Source organism: Lactuca virosa, chromosome 3 (assembly GCF_052849685.1).
Source record: "Lactuca virosa cultivar CGN04683 chromosome 3, Lactuca_virosa_CGN04683_v6, whole genome shotgun sequence".
In the NCBI taxonomy this organism is placed as follows: domain Eukaryota; kingdom Viridiplantae; phylum Streptophyta; class Magnoliopsida; order Asterales; family Asteraceae; genus Lactuca; species Lactuca virosa.
The window spans coordinates 435,750,938-435,759,645 of record NC_136428.1 but is presented as its reverse complement, the minus strand read 5'-3'; positions in this window follow the sequence as shown (position 1 = coordinate 435,759,645).

Here is an 8,708-nt window from a genome sequence, read left to right as displayed (position 1 = left end):
CTCAGGAATGCTCGCGATGTCTTTCACTTCTTTCTTTTTGTCTACCACGTGAGCTAAGAAATCACAATACACTTTGCGAAGGTACTTCTGTGCCTTGATGCAAGAAATGATCTGAAGGTTTGTTCCGGGTTTGTCGCCATAAATAATAAGAGTTTCGTTAGTTGGCAAGTTTAGGCGAATGGCTCTTTCATAGCATAGGATGTCAGCATGGTTAGAGCACAACCAATCCATACCTATTATGACGTCGAAACTTTTGATAGAAACCGGCATAAGGTCTATTAGGAACGAAAAGTTATTCAAGGTAAGAGTACATCCTATGTATATATCGTTGGTGGATTCGGATTTCCAGTTAGCCATTTCGACTGTGAAAGTTTCATTTAGTGGTTGGGAGTTTTGATTTAGCAAATGTTTGAAATTATGGCTCACAAAGCTCTTCTCAGCACCACAATCAAATAGAATGCATGCATAAGTGTTGTTGAGAAGAAACGTACATGTGACCACCGTAGGTTCTGCCACTGCTTCTTCGTGACCCAAACCTAAAATCCTCCCAACTCCACCGGCATTTCCAGATTTTGGAAATTCTCTCTGGAAATGCCCCACATCACCGCATTGGTAGTATGCTTGACCTACTCCAGCGGCAGGTACTTGGTTAATTGGTTGGGGCGGCGATCTACAGAATCGGGCAGTATGCCATTTTCTGTTGCAGTTACGACACTGCATTTCCCGGCAATTTCCATTATGGTGAAAATTTCACTTGTTGCACTTGGGGAGATTACCAGCATAAGCCTTAGCTGGTGCAGGGTTAGCAGGAACAGCAGCAGGTACAGTAGCAACATTGACTGCCACTACCTGTTTCTTCTTTGAGGATTCTTGAGAAGATTTGCCCTTCCTCTTGTTCCAACCTTTCTTCTTCTTGTTGTTGTTGTTGTTATTTCCCTTCGGTTGTTCTGGTGCAGCAACCACTGAGTTTTAACGGGCATCGTGGTCTATAAGAGACTGTGCCAGCTCTTTGGCACTGTCAAAAGTAACAGGCCTGGAAGCTAAGACACTTGATTGAATCTGGGGCGACAGTCCCCAAATATATCTCTCGATCTTTTTGCTCTCCAGAGCAACCATTTCTGGACAAAGTATCGCTACGTCGCAGAATTGGTTCGTATAGGTTGTTATGTCCGAACCAACCATTGTAAGACCCCAGAGCTCTTGCTCGAGTTTCTGAATTTCTCATCGCGAACAGTATTCCCGCATCAACATTGTTTTCAAGTTCTCCAAGCTTATAGAGTTAGCCACTACCTGAGTCAATGACTTAACATGGCTGTTCCACCATGTTAGGGCTCTATCCGAAAAGGTACAAACAACAAATTTGACTTTGCTTCTCTCTGGACAGGAGCAGATTTCGAAAATTGCTTCTGTCTTCTCAATCCATTGTCTTAACACCATAACTCCTCTAGAGCCATTAAACGTTCTGGGTTTGGCGTTCGAGAAATATTTATAAGTACACTCTCGCGAGTGCCCATGACTCTCGCCATGGTTAGAAGGATGTGCACCAGCTCCTGACCCACTAGCACCAGGGGTGTTGATATGAGCCATAGCAGCTGCAACAGCTGATATAACCGCCGCTTGAAACATAGCAGCATCAAATTGAGGAGGTGGTGGCGGTGCTTCATTGATATTGTTACGTCTTGGGTTTCTCCGAGGAGGCATCTTTTACTATAAAAGTTAAAAGATAAAAAAAATGGTAAGATATCAAGAGTGAATATGAATTTGATATCTCCGAACTAAAATATTTAGTTCAACGTGAATATGGTAATGAATTGGAAATAGAAGTCTACTACAAGTACAACTTGCAACAGGATAATATGAAATTGAGTGATTATTTTTCAAAGAGTATGAAAATGCATGTCGATTATATTGGCATATTGAACACATAAAGTCTGGAAAATATGACCCTAAACAGGTCTACAATACACCAAATTACTGGAAAAACATCGACATCAAACCGACCTACTGAAAATTAAATTTTTGCGGTCGTACTGAAAAACATGAAAAATAACATTAGAACATAGCCGCAGACATAACTATAACCAAAAGAGTAAACAGAGAACGAGTAGAGTATAATCCATTTCTTAAACCAAAAGAAAGGATAAGTAGAGCATCTCCTATTGGCGACGGACATCACTCGGACGAACCCTCAATTCAGCCAGCTGACGTTCCACATTAAGCAGATGTCTTTCATACACTGTCTGGCGTGCTTGGAGCTCTATGACTTCAGCTCGAGTTGCAGATAGATCTTGCAGCAGAGCCTTATTGTCTCTCATTTCTCTGTTATGAGCAAGTTCAAGATTGCAAATACGATTCGTATTGGCATTCATGTCCGTATCAAGCTCCACAGTTTGTTGAATGGCTGTCACTCCTAGCTCAACATTTCGAACCACTCGGTGAACCAAGATGGGAAGAATTCTGTCCGCAGAGCCTCCCTCACTTACGTTGTAGAAGCTTCAGTCTCCGTTGTAGGGTAAGGGTTGACCTTGCTCTCGGCTCCACCTACCCAAGTTCTAAGCCCACGAAGGCGTCGGGCCTTGGAAATTTTGTCGTGAGTTAGGATTCTGGGAAACTGGTGGTGGATTCTAGGCTTCTGATTCGGAATCAGTGTCTTCAGGAAAATTTTCTACAAAATCATCATCTAATGGAATTCCATGATTCTCTTCTGGTTTTCCATCTTGCTCTTGACCGGGAAAGTACGGGTCTCCGGGTAAATGAAATCCAGCCATTGATATCTAAGCGAGAATAGGGATAAGAGATATAGAATATAGTTAGTAACAATAGATTAAGGATACAAGTTTCTACGAGAGAGACTTACAGTTAACAAGTAATGTATTATGTATGACTTGTTCTAGGTATTACTATAACTATAAAGTGTATACTAATTATATATAAGTTGGGTAAAATCGACCTTCGATTAAATGACCTGGCTCTAAATCCATAACCAACCAAGGAACAGGAAATGAAGCTAGATCGCATATTCTACGTCTATGTAACTTTAATTATATATAACTATAATATACCCTTAATATTTATAATTCTAACCACAATCGTTCTATTGTTTTCATATAGAGCCTATAATACTCCTATAGTATTTTAATCTTTATGTTCTGTTCAATAGTTCTTCTGAATATGTATGGTTGGTAAGTTTTAGATATGCCGCAGCACTACCATCACTCCCAAACACATGTTGGTCATATCTCAAATCAATATAGTTGATCAGGCTATATTAATCACAAATATGATTACATAACTGCCCAGGTTTGACTGTAATGTCCAACATCTAAATACTTTTAAGTTCTTATGACTGTGATACTGTACTTGTAGGTATGAGTGTTAGTATACTTCTTGTAAAAATACTTAGTCAGAGCTCTCAATCCCAAATGTATTTATAGTTTGTATATCTTTTATGGATTGATATACTGAGTTCACTATAAACAATGCTCTGATACCAATCTGTCACACCCCCTAACCAGACGGCAGAAACGTCCGGTGGTGGATGACTTCATTTGTAGCATCACAACACATGCATTATAGTAATCAAAGTACAAACAACCATTGTATTTAAAAAGTATAAGTATTTACATGTGTTCCATCATTGTGTATTGAAACCAAAATAGTTATACAAAAGAAGAAGACAAGACTCAAAATAGCTCCATCTTCTCAAAAGCTCGGGGAGTACCTGTCTACTGGTTCCCTGAGAATACAAGTAATTTGAAAAGAGAGTATATGTTGGATTAGTGTCTAAGTCCATAACTATATTTGGTATATACTTGACCCGACCCGGCATGGTCCATTTGGGTTGCATGGCATCGAGACATTTGGATAGACCTTTTGTGAGAAGAGGATATTTGTGACATATTAATATATTATAAGTTCTAATATATTAATATGAAATAATATTATTTAATTAGTATTGATCAAGAATTAATTTGGAATTAATTTAGTGATCAAAAGAGACTAATTAAATATATGGGGATTGATTGTGTAAATCATTCATTCTTATATTTATGGGCTTATGATCCATGATTCCTTATGTTCGGTTTAACCCATGTGGTGACCCATGGACAGTCCATGGCGGTTAAAACCCATGGAGCATAAGGAATGGGTAAAGTCATGGGTTACATGGTGTAACCCTAATGTGCACACTATATAAAGAACCCATGAGCTCAAGAAATCGGTCCTAAGGATTCTAAGTGAGGGCTAGCCAATTTGGAGCATTAGAACTCTTCTCTCATGGTTATTCGAAGATGTTGTGATGTTGTGTGAACCATTTGAGGTGTCATACTTGAGGCACTAGGCTCTTAAGCTCCATGGAATCAAGCTACAAGGAAGAGGTATGTAATTCTACTAGATTTTATATTACATGTTGTTCATATTATGCTAGTTAGGATAATACCTTGGCAAATTGATATTTGCATGTATAATAGAGAAAACATAGATCCAAGGTATTTAGTGTTGCATGTACACCATAGGAGTGTTAGAATGCTCATAACCCAACAGTGGTATCAGAGCCAAGGCTTGTTTTCACTTATACTTGATGCAAACTGGTTAAAAAATTAATTTTCTTGCTGTCTGGGCAGTGGACTCACCGAGTCCATAGAGTGACTCGACGAGTCCGAGTGTAAACTCATCCAACTCGCCGAGTTTGTTCATGCACTCGACTAGGTGGACCCCCTGACATCATATCTTCGTGTTTTGGTGCTGGAATTGGTCTAGAATCATTACCTTTACTGTTTTGGACTTATAAAACCTATTTTTGATGTGGTAACGATTATGGTAAACCAATTTCAAAGTTATAATCAAAGTTTCAAGTTTTATAAAAGTTTATATGATTCTTGAAAATTGTTGATTATGAAATGTTCATGCTTATGAGTTTTGGTTGATCATAGGAATTATGTGCAAATTGTTTGTTAGTGTAATTCTTGATCTTAATGACATTGTGTGGACTCCATAACTTGATCCATAACTTGTCCTCAAGTTATGGATTACCAAAAGTTTTTTGTGTGTTACCTTGTTTTATGAGTTAATTTAGATTAATGGAAAAATTATGTGTTAGTTGCTTTCACTCCAAATTGATCTAAAAGTAGTTCATAAAATGTGTTTTTGTAACTTGTCCTCAAGTTATATGAAAAGTCATATTTATGAATCTTAAAACTCATAAAAGTGCCATAGGTTACAAAATGAAGAGTCATCTTTGTCATAAATAGTTTTATGAACTTCATAACTTGTCCTCAAGTTATGGATGTTCAAGAGTCTCTTCAGTAAAGTTTTTAAAACTTTAATTAAACTCATAAGTTATGAAAATCCAAGAGTTTTGAAAAGTTTCAATACTTGCCCTCGAGTTTTGGAATGTGTAAAGTTTTGCTTATGAATGCTTTAATTCCAAATCAAACCCTAGAATTTTAAAAGTTTAAAATTCAACCCTTATACTATTATTATAATTTTAATTATATAGATATGTATAAGATAAAGTCAATCTTACCGTTAGTAGGCCTCATTCACGAAGTCGGTCTATAAGGGCGGTATAAGGTTACTGCCTATAAAATGGCAGGTTAATGGGTGTCCACTCTCACCCACCGCTTCCTTGACTGGTGGAGGGTCGTTAGCCGAACAGGTAGGATAAGGACTATAATTCTCCCTTCATTAAAAGTATAATGATAAATAATAAGTAACTAAACACCTATAAATTCCCAATCTTAGTTACTTAGGAAAATGTGAAAAGGTGCTAACCCATGAAATTGCACTTTGCACCTTTGTTAAGTCGTTAGTGGAACGTGTGTGGTTAACCGGCACACTAACATGGGACTGACAATGTGTGGAAAAGGGTAACTTAATGTTTATCATAGATTGGTGGAGCGCGTGTGGTTAACCGGCACATCAATTAGGTGATAAAGTTAAGGGTTCCAAGTTAATTTGCATTGTTATTCACACCTTGTTTGTGATCCTCGGCATCCCAGTCACAAACTTGAGAGGGCACAATCTAGATTTAAATATGCCATTGAAAGTTCAATGAATCTCAAAAGATGTAGGAGTTTCAATCCAATTAAAACTTAATAATTTATTTTGTTTTTCATGGTAGAAATTGGTAAATCGCCATTTACCTACCTTCAAATATTTTATAACTTGGATTACGGCATCCCTCTTCCAGTTATAAATAGTTTGTTAGGTCCTAGCTGTAATATTTCATATTGGGTGTTATATTAAGGACTTAAATCAACTAAACTTGAATTTATCCCTCATAAATGTCTATTTCAGACAACTATGGTCTTCCAAAATATTTAGGAACAAGCCTTCCTAATGAAGATGATATCCCACATGGCAATCAAGGTGAAAGATTAATCCCTTTGTTGTGCATTAATGGGACTTGAAATCATGCTTCACTTCCTCCACCTCCTCCAATAATTCTCCTTATCCCCACAAGTTTCAAGACATGAAAAGTTCTAAGTCACTCAATCCCTATTGGCAAGCAAAGACTATATGTGCTTACATCTTGGAGGTTAAGTGGCATATTGGCAAGCCGGGAGAGTCGGGTGTCGAAGTCTCAAGGCAGCTGGCTGTTGACTTGGTTCTTCAGTCACTCCCTGATGACAGATCATGACATGACCCTTAGTGATCTTACCTATTTGCTTGATGCTGCTAAATCAACAATGATTTGGAGCATTGGTAAAGAAAATTAGATTGGAAGATCTACTTCCCAAACCTATTTGGAAATTGACAATGGTGACATTGGAAGTCCAGGAAAAGCTTTCTCTTCCCAATAGGAAGGGATTGGCCATGGCCAAGTCATTTGACCAATGGTAAAGAGAAAGGCTAAGTCTGAGACAATCAAGCATACCATTTCCAAAAGGTCCATATGTTTCTTTTGCCAAAGGAAGGGGCATTGGTTGCGAAGCTGCCAAATTTACCTGAAAGTTCATAAGGATGGTAAAAGTCAAAAAACGCTTGACTTTGCTTCAGGTTAAAGTCCATTATATAACTCTATGAAGTCTCTTTTGGAGATTCTTAATACATGAGGAAATGTAATTATATTTTGATGTTTTTGAAGAATCAAAGGAAGCTTAAAGAAAGAGTGTGCAGATTCTGATCGCAAAGATGGATTTCGATCGCATGGTTCGATGATCAGAATTTTGAGTTGCTGCTTAAGAGTTATAATATGTTGCTTAGGAATAGATAACAACATGTTTTTCATATGTATTTGCATTATAAGGATAAGATTTTTCCGCGAAGTATAAAAAATAAAAAGAAAATTTTGATTTATTTATTTTAAGTATCCTTACAATGGCATTTGTGAAAAATTGTTGTTTATATGTTTCCATTGATAAGAAATATTGGAAAATGGATTTGATTCTTTCATTTGTGGTAGTGTCATAATTTACCAAATAAGGAAAGATTCTCATCACCCAAGTTTCAGTTGGATAGAAACTTGGAATCATGCAACTTGTATTGTGTGATGAATGAGAATTTTCATATTTGGGAAATTAAGACTAAGTCCTTGTTCACATGTATATGTGAGTCAAGAGAAGGACTAAAGGATCGGGTGGACTAGGTTGTACGCTGATCAGGTCCACCACAAAGAATGATAAGATTATTCGTCATGATTTACTAAAGTTTAGTAAATATGGTTATGCTTACAAGTTTAAGTGTAATTCTGAAACATTGGAAAAGTTTCAATGTATGACAGAACGGATGAGAAGAATCAAATAAGGCAGAAAGAAAAAAGTTTCTCCAATCTGAAGAGATGGGAGAGTACTTGAGTATCTTGTTTTATGATTATCTTAGTGATTATGAAACCATATCATAATTGATCCTCTAAGGACACCTTAGTGCATTTATTTGACTAAGGAGGGGAATCATGAATTGTTGAAATGGTTAAATCAAAAGATAAATCATACTTCGTTCCAAAATCAACTCTTAGAGTCTAACTCCAAGATTGTAACTTGAGTGACATGATCTTTAGAAATTTTATAACACTTGTCAAATGTAGAGTAAGACGTTTCCTATTCTTGTACATTTGAAGTTGGTTAGTTGTGATGTTTTGGATAAAACAAAGACCAACTAAGACCAATTATATGAAGTGTTTAACTTGATAAGAATCTGCACTAACTCTTGAATATTTGTTTTGTCAAGGAATGGTTCTTGACAAGAGAATCTTATATGTCAAGAGGTCAGTGGGAGTCTTAAAAGATATTGAGAAAGTTTCAAGAACTAATCAAGAGTATTGTTAATCACTAGCCTACGACTTGAGGTTTGTAACCTATCGTGTTGACATATTCTTATTTTTGTGCCTATTTGTGACATCCCCATTTTCACGGCCAGAAAAGACCGATTTTTGTTTATGCTTTATAAAAATCAGAGTACTTCTTTTAATAAAAATGTTGCAGAATTTGTTCCTAGAAAAACATGATAAATATGTTATCAAAGCATTTCCGAAGAAATGTATTTTTATTCATTTAAAACATTTGGGATGTCATCGTCAATACAGAAACATAAGCATAAACAGAACTTACATTCATTTAGACTAGTGATCTACATCTCTTTTAAATCTCTCAGTGCAAAGTAGCTTCGTATCGACACCTGTGATACAAATAAGTTGGAGTGGGTCAGGTTGGGAAACATGGTGAGTACATAGGGTTTTCAACCCACAATAATATAATTATTATATTTAA